We start from the raw sequence: 11,646 nt of genomic DNA, 5'->3' as shown, positions 1-11,646 counted from the left end.
TAAGCTTCTTACCCATATCTTTCTTATAGTCTTCACCTTTATGCTTTTCCTTGTGTGTTTGGGAGGTGCATTTGTGGATGTATGGAGGCCTGAGGTCATTGCTGAGTCTTCCTCATGGGGCTGGAGAGATGGCTCAGTGGCTAAGAGCACCGTCTGCTCTTCCAGAAGATCCATCCTTGTAAATCCAGGCTTTGATCTCAATATATAGTAGACTAAGTCGTGAACACAGATAAAAGGAAACCCATCATAATAATTAGTAATAATTGTTTTAATTATCAAAATGAAGATTTTTATAGGTTCAGTGGTTTTAATGGTTTTAAAAATGCTCTGTGAGAGAGAAAGTAGATCAGGCCTAAATAAAAAGAGCCTGCTAAATTGAGTCAGTCTATACTTTTGATGACGTTGGGTAGGATCTAAACAGATGCACTCTGTATTTGTTTTAACAAGAAAGAAAAAAAAAGCTTAAAATGCTTTACAAACTACCAAGGATAATATTTGATAGAGGAAGACTCTCTGAATGTCTTGGCTGCAGACAGGAAGCAAAAAATCAAAAACAGCAAACAGGACAGGTACCACAATTGCTAATCCCTCTACTTGGGAACAGCTCTGAAACTGGCTGAGACTTAAAAATACCTCTAGCCAGAACTTCAGCTATACAACGATGATAAATCCTTTTGGCTATAAAATCCTCAAATTCATCATGTCATCCTTTCATATGGCATGAATGAAGATTCTTTTTGACTTGGTTATTAATCAAACTAATTAATAGGGGGACATTTTTATTTCTCTTGTTCAAACAAGGAGCAGAATTTCATCCTTAACTGATCTGTGCACCTTGCACATTCCACACAAAAGTCTTCATAGAATGAAATACCAAGAGGGCAGACCTGATATTCATATTCATATTCAGCCTCAGGGATGCTGAAGTGACCTGCTGTTCTAGCTCTGTGCCTGATCACGCCTAAGAAGATGCTGTTTCCAGAGACTTCATTAAAGAAAAGCTTCAGAAAGGGCTGCTTATTTCCAATGATCTCGGTTCATCCAGCCTTTCAGATGGTTTCAGTCAGGACTTCAGTTAACCTCTGAACTTTCTCAAACATAAAGCCTGGACAACAAATAATGTCTGCTAAATTTATTTTGATTTAATTATTTGCCTCAATTCAGCATGAAGCAGATATAAACTGGCTGTCTTCTAAATCCCTTAAGGAATATCGGAGACTGACCACACAGTCACTAACAATTTTTCAAATTTTGAAGCTACATCCCTACATACTCAAATATATATTCCTTCTGAAATCTCTGATGGAATTGAACTAGTAACAGTCTCACAATTGAACCTAAGTTCTTTAGCATTAAAGAAGGTGTTCTAGATTTAAAAGGATAGTTTTCATATGATAATACAAGTTAAAATAAAAAATGGTTGACATACAGAATTATAGGTTTATTAAGATAGGATAGTTGACAAAATAATTAATGTAAATAATGTAATGGACTAGATGGTGTAAGTAACTGTATATCATACCTTATAATTTTCATAATGATTATATTGTGTTCAATTTACATCTGGACAAAAATAGCTTTTCATTGGATTAAAAAGGGAATTGCTGGGATTCGGTGCTTTGAATGCTGAGTAGTGAGCTCCCAAGACCTGGCTGTCCCAGAGACACGGTACTTAGATGCTACATGACTCTGTCCCCAAATTATTTCTGATTGGTAAATAAAGATGGCAACAACCAATAGATGGGAAGAAGAGACATAGGTGGGTTGTAGGCTTCACAGGCATGGATTGTGAGGAGAACCATGAGGAGGAAGAAGTGAAGGAAGAGGAAGGAGAAGTCACTATGTGTTAGGAGAGAACTTGGCGGGGGGCTGGCCAATTGCAGTTAAGAGCAGCCCAGAAGATACATAGTGAGTAATAACTCAGGGTTTCCATAGGAAAGTAGAAACTAATAGTGCAGAGGCTAGGCCACTGCCAAATTATTGTGCTGTTTAAGGCTTATTGTAAATATAAAGGTTGTGTAGGTCTTTCGTCTAGGAACTTAAATAGCTAAAGTGGGGTAGAAAACGTGGCTGGGAATAAATAATTTCTACAACAAATTTCAGCTTTTTTGTGCTCCAACATCATTGTGATATTCATCAGCATTGCACCGACATGGCTTAAAATTTCCAGACTACCATGGCCTGGTGGTACAGATTTTAGCCCAGGGCTCTGAGTGGGCCCTGGGCAGCACACTAAGCACCATCAGGCTGCACACCTAAAAATGTGGTATGAGGGTCTAAGGGCATCTTCTCTCCTATTCTCAGGATTTTCATCAGAATTGCCATTGTTCTCTTGTTATTACCTTACTGCTACTATTGTGTGTGCTGGTCAAGTAGTAATGGCTGAGCACTGCAACGAAGAATCTGAGGCCCTTCAGTGGATTGTGGGTGGCCCTGTAGTGGGATATGGGTGGCTCTGCAATAGATTTTGGGTGGCTCTAGGGGAATTGTGAGAAGCCCTGCAGCGCAGCACAGGATGGTACCCAAGCATAGACACTAGCCCTGCATTGTTTAATGCATGAGTTCAAATCCTGGGGGTAAAGAGTAACTGGCTACACACTCCAAGAAGGAGTAACTGGGCTGTGATTTACCTCTCTTAGGCATGAGGGATCCCAGGTATGCAGGTTTTCTCACTCATTGAGCATCCTTACACACCCACATGGCCTTCACTGCTTAATTCAGGATCTAAAGTTAAAGACCTTCTGTTTCATGTCTTACCTGAGGGACTCTTATGTTCTTGGCTCCTGTGATACCTGACAGATCAGCCTATGTGTTAAAGACTTCTCTGATACCCAGCTCTAGAAGAATGTCTTCTAGTATGTGAACACAGATAAAAGGAAACCCATCATAATAATTAGTAATAATTGTTTTAAATTGTTTTAATTATCAAAATGAAGATTTTTATAGGTTCAGTGAACAACGGTACTGCGCATGCGCAGGTTTTGCACCTGGTGTCAGTTGGCCAGTAATATGCTAATGAGGGGCGGTACCATGCTAGTGAGGTGATTCATTCTCTGCCAATCCCTGGAGGACAAGCAGTGGGGTGATAGTGGGATGACAGTGGGGTGATAGTGGGGTGACCCGTGCCCTGCCAATCCCTGAAGGATTATTAGCATACTGTTGTGTATATAAGGCAAGCGCTTTTGCTGCTCGAGGTCCCCGTATCAGCAATGAGGGTGTCCTGCAATAAATGCTGTTGACAAGGATCCGATGGTGTTGCGTCTTCCTTGCCGGACGAGGCGGGCGCGACAATTCTTACCTGTAAAGAGGAGGAAATTCAACATCGTCATTGATGTCCTTTCCTCCAGCTCTGAGACCATTTCCTTGATTTCCCCCCTGGCTCTGTATCCTCATATAGTCATTGATGAGCTTTCTTGCCTCACAAGGCTCCTGGAAGTTGGCTGTGAAGACCTCTGTCAGGTATAGAGACCTTGTCTTCTCCTTGAACACATTCAGGAACTGCAGGTGCTTTTCAACAAACAGGGCATTGCTTCTACTGATCTGTCCCTGGCCCCCTGGCTGGCTGAGCCTATGAAGGAGGTCCCTATAGTTCTTGAGGATGTCTGCCTCAGGGGTCTCTGTGAGATTGAACTTGAGACCTTCTAGAATCTCCTGTAAGGTGTTGCCCTTTGTGCCCAGAGACAAAGAGGCCAAGGAAGTTGCGATGCTAAGTGGAGAGAAGACAATATTTGTATCTGGATTCTTCAAAGCCAACTGTTTGTAGAGACTTAAGGCAAAGTCAGTGTTGATGGAGGCCAGTGTTCCACTGTCTAATTGTTTTTTACTGTCTTGGTCCTTCTGGACTTCAGGGTGCTTTCCTAGTGTGCCATCTGTGCAGCAGAGAACAGCAGGGCAAACACCCGCCTTAATGTTCCACAAAACTGCAATGAAGGCCACCTTCTCTGTTCTTGAGGATGAAAAATTAACATCCTTTGAGTCAGGGAGGATGAGCAGGGGCTTTGACCACCTCCTGGTCCTCCCACCTGGTGGGCATTATGCCCTGCTCTGCTGGCCTCCATGGCTCTTTGACTGCCAAAGAGAGGTTCTCCTGAGACTTTGGGGAATCAGATGGCATTATTATATCATTGGTTCCCTCCTACCATGGAGAAAGTGCTGCTTCAGATGCCTATTTTTCCATTTAAATGAATGGCATCCAGATGGGGAGGGTCTTTCCAGCCTCACAAATGAAAGAAGAGAAATACTTGGAGCTTGATAACAAGCATTGTGCATTCTTAATGTATAATTCCTTCTCCCATTCGGGATTGGAATAAGCTCACATTAGAACTCAGGAAACCCTCTTCCTTTGCGTGTGTGCCCTCTATTATCAAGAAGCTCTAGTCCATACTGAAGGAAGGAACCTTGGATGAACTTTGTATCCCTTAATCTAGTGCATGTTTCTTTGAGTGAGGAGATTAATTGAGTGAAAACACTGGATATATTTGGCTCAGTGCCAAAGCCCTGTCATCACTGAGAACACCTACTAGAAGGACCAATAGGGAGAGGTTTTTTTCAACCTTACCAGGGTACCACATGGCCTCAGGATTGGAAGGCATCCAGACTAGAAAAATAAGAAGTGGTTTTCAAGTGCCTGATACTTGTAACTGATCTCAATTTGTCTGACAGGGTGGCTCTGTGGTGGCAAGCAAATATCTGTATGCAGTATGTTGTGTGGCCCATTAACATGATTAGGAAAATGGTTTGGCTCTTCAAATATTTGGTAATTGATGTGGAGCATGCCCAGAGGGCTAACTCATCTATACTCCCCTTCAGTAAAGAACACACGTGAACTTTTGCGATTGTGATAAACATAGCCTCCCATTTGTACCCTTTGTCCACACTGTACAAGAGTTGAATGGCAAAGTAGATGAAGAGAAATGGAAAAGCAAGGAAGGACAGGGAAGAGAGAGGGCAGATGTGTTGTGGGGGAAGGAGGAGTGGGAACGTGCAAGGAAGAGGGGGTATGACAATAAAATAGGGAGGAAGGGATAGGATGAGGGATCCAAGAGGAAAATGGAGGGGAGAGGAGACTGGAAGAGTGTAGGAGAATGGCTGAGCTGTTGATTTCTTTTTCTTGCTAGGTGCACCTATATCCCTTCTTCTTTGCCATGTATTTAGCAGGGAATTGTGGTCCCTGACCCCAAAGAATCTCCTGTGTTAAGTGAGCATAGCACTAAGACCCCTTCTCCCAGACGAATTCTTTAATTATTCTGTTCCTTCCTGGCTCTTATATCAACATCTGGACTAGGCAAGATCTCAGTACTTCCTCTGTGGAGGGTCACAGGAACAGCCTTCACTTACTTTCCAGAAGCATAGCCCATGGCACCTGCAACTTCTATAGCCTTGATGATCTAGACGAGAGTGAAGTTTTTATACATTACAGACATGTCCCCTGACTCAACCCCCATTGCCTAAGAATAATTTCTCACCTCCTCCAAACCAAAACTGCAAGCCATAGCCAGTAACACAACCTTGAGGAAACTTCTCTCTCTTTCCCCAGATAGATGTAGATTACCTGAAGACCTGATACCAGCTTCCAGTATCCTTGTTAGGTAAGTCCAGTGCAGCGTTGCTGTCTTTCTGGTGTGCTTTTTTCTCTACCAAAACAATGTGCATTCATCTCCAGGGACTCCTCCCTGCTGTTACAAAATGCTAATCAAGACATCTGGGCTCTGTGCTCACACTTGAGAAGGACAGACAGAATGATTTGTGGTGACTACAGGCTTTATATTGCAGAACACCAAGAGGTGGGAAATCCACTAACAGTGTTCTAAACTAGAGGCCAACTGGTAGCCCTCACTTTGGCTTCTGTTTCTGTAATAGTTAAAAGTCAGTCTGGAAAAGGTGAGCAGTCAAGGCAAAAGACAGGACACCAGCACTGACCCAATTGTCACCAGGAAGAGCTGTAGCTAACCTTGTTCCGGGCTTCCCAACTCACTTCACAAAGGATACAAATCTATGTCTGTGTTCCTTGGTCTATTTATGGAAACTCACAGAATAATAAACACATGACTTAATGTTCACAGGCCTTTGCTTGCATCTATATTATCCTCCTTGCTGCCAGAAAGGCTAATACTGAAGGGAAGCTGCCTGTGCTTGGCAGTGGAGGAAATCAAAAAGAGGCTGTGTCTGCAGAGAGTGGCTGGCTGATAAGAATTTCTGTTCAGTGGGGAGCTCAGAGTCTTGAGGGTCCATCCTGAAGTCTAAGACCTTATTGATAGCTAAGTTTCCTGTAAAGAGAATCTCTTGCCTACTCTATGTACAGAACCATCCCTTTTCAACCAAAACCTGAGGTACTATTAGCTGAGGCAGGAAATAGGAGGTGAGACTTTCGGTAGAGAGAGGAACTCTCTGATTGAGTCAGGTTCAGGAAGAGAGTCTGCCTGGACTTTGAAGAGACAGATCAGGAAAAGGAGAGGTAAGCAGGTTCGTGGCAGAACTTAGACTAGTTTAAAGGAGATAATGGGGTTTCAAGCTAGCAGAAGTGATACAAAACTTGTGACCTAGGCATTTTATTCACAAATAATGTCTCAGAATCATTATTTTGGGAACTGTGGTATATTGGACAGTTCAGTTACAGTTTTGGTTTGATGGAACATCCATGTTTTGCTTCTTGTGTGTTAGAACCAATGTCTGTGACAATAGAAACGATTACCTCAGCAGACAACTAGGTGCACCCCATATGCTTAATGGCAGCTCATGATGTTTTGAGCCTAGAGGAGCTTCCCCCATCTTGTCGAGGCTGCCTCTCAGGCATCCACCCATGCCCTTTCAACTTGCCTTCACCTGGGACTTTCTTTTTTAAAGCTGTAAAGTATCGATGAGACTGCTTCCACATAGGAACAGGGAATTCATGTAATGGAAATCTGTGTTCTCTGACTGCTGTCACCCAAAATGGCTCCAGAATGAAGGCTCGTTTTCCCTTTTGGATGAGAGTTGTGGGTTTTGTGTCAACAGTGCTGTTAGAGACTCAGTAAAAACTTCTAAGTTCCAAAGTCGCTGCCCCATATTGGAAGTACATATTCTAAGAGGAAGCAATATGGTGGGGAAAATAAGATTTACAGTGGGTCACTTCATGCCAAAAATGTAGATCATTCCTGTTTTCCAGGAGGCACCCTAACATCCCCACAATTCTGCTACTTCAGGAAGGGACACCTAAGTCTGCTTCAATTTAGATAACCTGAATCGGCTCACACCTGCCTACCTGCTGTCAAAGAAATACCTGTTTGTTCCTCTGATACTTTGCTTGTTCTCCTGCACACTGACACAGACACAGACACAGACACTGACACACACACACACACACACACACACACACACACACACACACACACACACACACACACAAACGAAACCAGATTTTTTAAAACCAGGTTATTGTCCATTTTGATGCATCACTGCTTCCTGGCTAATGTTTGACTCTAACTGAAATGAAGTGCCATTTTTATACACTTCTCAGGGAAGATGACTTTGTTTGGCAGAATGCTGTTGCCCACCATATTCACCCTTCCTGTTTAGAGTTGGCCTTCCCACCTGGTTTTCTCCTCCTCTGTGCTGACTAGATTTATGTCAACTCAACATAAACTATGCCCAAGTTGAGGAAATGTAATCTTAAATGACAAATGCCCATTCAAGGTCTGGTTCCAGGCAAGCAAATAGGACATATTATTAATTATATTAAATTAGAGAGCTCAGCCCATTTGGGTGCTATCATCTCTGGCTCATGGTCCTGGGCTTTTATAAATAAGGAGGCAGAGCAAGCCATGTGAAGTAGGCCAGTAAGCAGCATCCCTCCATAGCTGCTGCATCAGCTTCTTCCTCCTGCTTTCTGCCATGTTTGGCTTTCTGTCCTGATTCTCCTTAATGGTAAACACTGTTTAATATACAGAAACCCCTTCCTCCCCAACTTGCTTATTGGTCATGGTGTTTCATGACAACAATAGAAACTATAACTGAGGCATTCCCTTACTTTGTCCTCTCTTCTCTAGACGCCTACATGCTTAAGTGGCATTTTGTAGCTGACTCATCACTGTCTATCTTTCATTGGATTTCTGGAGCCTGCTGTCTCTCTGTTTTTCTGGACTCCTAGATCCTATGGAATAAATGCCCATCAAATGCTTCAGGCAGCTCCCTGTTGCACTCCTATATGCCCCATCTGAAGTAAAGGGATGCTTGTACCCTGTGACGCTGAACCTCTTTCTGACAAGTCTTTCTCTTTGGAACACCCTCAGACTGAGACTCTGTCCCTACAGCACTCAGAGCTTCTTCCCTAGCTGTCTCTCAATTCCTATGCTAATGGACTCCTCCTCATGGTGGCATTCCTTTACACACTTTCTCATGTCTCTCCACCTTCCTTTTTCTTCTTAATGCCTCTGCTGCCACCTTTTCAAGGTTGGCATTCTTCTGTTTGCTGTCTCTGTGGCATGCTGAACCCTGAACTCTTCCCATTCCAAACTTAAGTCTTCTACTCCACTTGCTTGTCACCTTAAGTCACTTTCCATCCCCAAAACTGGAACGGTCATTAAGACTCACTGCCTTCTTTTTACTGCAATATGATTCAGCCCTATACAATCTTGACTTTATCAACAGAAAGGAAATGCAATATGTGATTATCAGGTTCTCATTGACATCACACATGTCACTGTGCCTGCAAATGGTCTGAGAGGCTTCCTTCAGTCTTTCTTTGCCCTTCATTCCTGGTCTCCAACTCTGCTCCATGCAACAACCTAACATCCTCCCGAAGATGATCAGAACTTAGAGCTTCTGTCTCCCTCTCCTTTCAGCTTTGATCTACAGGACACAGCCCTTCCATGGGTCCTGATGGAGTCTTTAACCTTCCCTCTGAATCACCCCAAAACAGCTTCATTGGAACATGGAGTGTGTTTTTATTAAGATCCTGAACTTACCTTTTGCTCCACTCACTGAGCCTTTCGACTCCTTTATAAAGATCCCCGTGACTCCTCTACTCTCACTGAGACATATCACAGACTTATCCTGTGAAGGAGAAACATTACACTCTGCACTGCATGATCTACTCCTGTTCACCTTGTGAACAATCTGTCCTCTCCTTTCCATTGCTCTAACTTACCATGTGTATTCTGCCTCAGGACCTTGGCCCTTGCTCTCAGTTCCTGAGAGCCCCAGTACTGTGTTCCTTTTCACAGCCCAGTTTCTTATCCCCTTGAATTCTCAGTGTATGAGAAGCTGCCTCACTTCTGCTCTTGCTGTCTCCATGGTTGTTTTTCCTACATGTTTCTCGAATGCTGTGTTGCACGAGTCATGGTTTCCTACATGAAAGTTAGTTCACAGGGAGGTACTCTCCTAACTCATGCACTGCTTATGTCTTATGGTTGGCACTGACTGGATGTTCATGTACCCAACTTTGGGGATCTCATCCTAGGGTTCATGCTCTTTCCACAGATCAGAGGCACTTCCCTTACCAATCTCCATCTCCCACTTTCCTAAACTAACTTTCCTAAACTGCTTGCCTTAGCTTACTCTGTTTGGATCACTTATTTCCAGAACTTGTCATCATGCCAACATTCTTCTCCGATGCCATTCTTCTATTTGATCTTGAGAGGTATGGACTCTCTGGACTTCAGTTTATATCTGTGTAGGAAGACACAAAAGAGCTTTCTCTTCAGGTCCCAGCCACTTCAGGATCCTAAGTTTACCATGCAGACATGGCCAAGTCCAAGAACCATACCACACACAACCTGTCCTACAAGTGACACAGAAATTGCATTAAGAAACCCTGTCACAAAGATAGAAATCTCTTAAGGGGGTTGACTCCAAGTTCCTGAGGAACATGTGCTTTGCCAAGAAGCAAAAGAAAGGCCTGAATAAGATGCAGGCCAACAATTAAAAGGCAGTGAGTGTATGCACAGAGGTCTTCAAGGCCCTTGTGAAGCCTCAGGCCAACAAGTCCAAGATGCCAAAGGGCCCCAGCTATAAACTCAGCCATCTGACTTTATCGCTCACCCCATGCTTTGGAGGAGGATTCGAAGCTAAATGGCCAAGGGTCATAGGCTCTGCCAAGCCAAGCCCAAGGTTCACACAAAAGCAGAGGCCAAAGCTCCAGCTAAGGCCCAGGCATCAGGTCCAGCTCAGGCTCCCAAAGGTGCCCAGGACCCTGTCAAGGCACCATAGAAAAGGTTCCTTTGAAGACAGACAGACTGCTGTCACACACCTACCTACACACTATTTGCAGATGACCAGTGTCCTACAGTGTTTTTACAAATAAAGTTGAGACAAGAAACAAAAAGGAAGAAGCAAGAGACTCCCAGCCCACCCAGAAGCTTAGCTTCCTGGAAGCCTCTTGTCATCAGAGCCTCCTCCATGCTGAGGCTCTGTTTTCTTCATTCCATGGCCCATCTGCCTTGGTGAATATCTTGGTTTGTTCATAAAACTGAGACCTCATCTTTTACTATATTAGCATTCATAAACACCCCAAACACGATTCTGAATTCATTCACACATTCATGCATTCATTCATTCACTGATGCTCTGCATCTAGATCTGATCTTTATGCATGAGGTAGGTGATGGGCCACAGAAGCTGGCCCTGAGTCTTGGGTCTAGGGGTTGGGGGTAGACACCTGGAGATCGTGGTGTTGTGGTACCTGCTGTGTAGCCAGAGTGGTGGCAAACCATCTGATGTCAAGATTCTTATCCAGTCCTTTTTCTCTTTGTGACTTGTTGGTAAGAGTTCACTGTGGACTATGCTTCCTCAAAGGTCCACAAATCTCTCTGAACTTGAGTTAAACCTGCCCTGTACCACGATGTCTAGTGAAAAGCTGCTCAGTTCTGCATTGAGCCCCCCTTAAAGGGACCATTCACAGCTAGCCATGTTAGCCTGCATCCTCTTGGCAGTATCTTGACAGACGCTTGCCCTACATCTGTTCTAGGGTTGTAGGTGTTACAGAGCTGATGTTAGAGGTTAATGCAAATGCAGGTAACTGGAGAGAAGAGAGCAGAGGCACAGAGCAGGAGCAGCTCTAGCAGGCTGCCCAGAGGAAGATCCTCCCAGCTGGGTAGTGAAGAGGAAGGAGAGCAGGGGTGCTTCAGAGGATGGGAGCTCACTCTGGGTGTTCACAGCTGGGGTGAGCCTGCAACCCTGTTCCTTCCTCCTTTGTGTGCTGCTGGAGAGCACGGTAGTTTTGAAACAGTATGTGTATGTCTCCTGTGTGTGTGTGTGTGTGTGTGTGTGTGTATGCATATGTATGTATGTATGTATGTATGTATGTATGTATGTATGTATGTATGTATGTACAGGAGAATTAGTTGCTGTAGGCTGTGTCCTGATCAGCTGGCTGGGCATCCAAGGGTCACATTCCCTTGAAGTGCTTGAAGTGAATCTTTTCTATGAACCTTCCAAGGAACTAAAAAGTCTCAAGGGTCAGCATGGCCCTGATACTGAGGTTTATCCACAGGGAGACAATGGGATGCTAGACTGCTACATATACAGAGGGTGAGCGGAGGCTACACCTGACTCAGTTTACACAGCACAAATATCCACATGACAGTAGTCCTGCCTTGCCCTTTCTTGGTACTTTTGGAACATGCTTAGTGTACAGGATGTGTGTCAAAACGAACTCCTTTGTGTATATGT

At 43.9% G+C, this 11,646-nt stretch overlaps 1 pseudogene; it reads right to left on the bottom strand.

The window, feature by feature from the left end:
- Positions 1 to 3,046: 3,046 nt before the first annotated feature.
- LOC134479506 (serine protease inhibitor A3B-like) lies at positions 3,047 to 5,492 on the bottom strand (annotated as a pseudogene).
- Between the last annotated feature and the right edge of the window lie 6,154 nt (positions 5,493 to 11,646).

This window comes from Rattus norvegicus, chromosome 6 (assembly GCF_021556685.1).
Source record: "Rattus norvegicus strain SHRSP/BbbUtx chromosome 6, alternate assembly SHRSP_T2T, whole genome shotgun sequence".
In the NCBI taxonomy this organism is placed as follows: domain Eukaryota; kingdom Metazoa; phylum Chordata; class Mammalia; order Rodentia; family Muridae; genus Rattus; species Rattus norvegicus.
The sequence above is the reverse complement of the archived record's forward strand: the minus strand, read 5'-3'. Positions and strand labels throughout refer to the sequence as shown.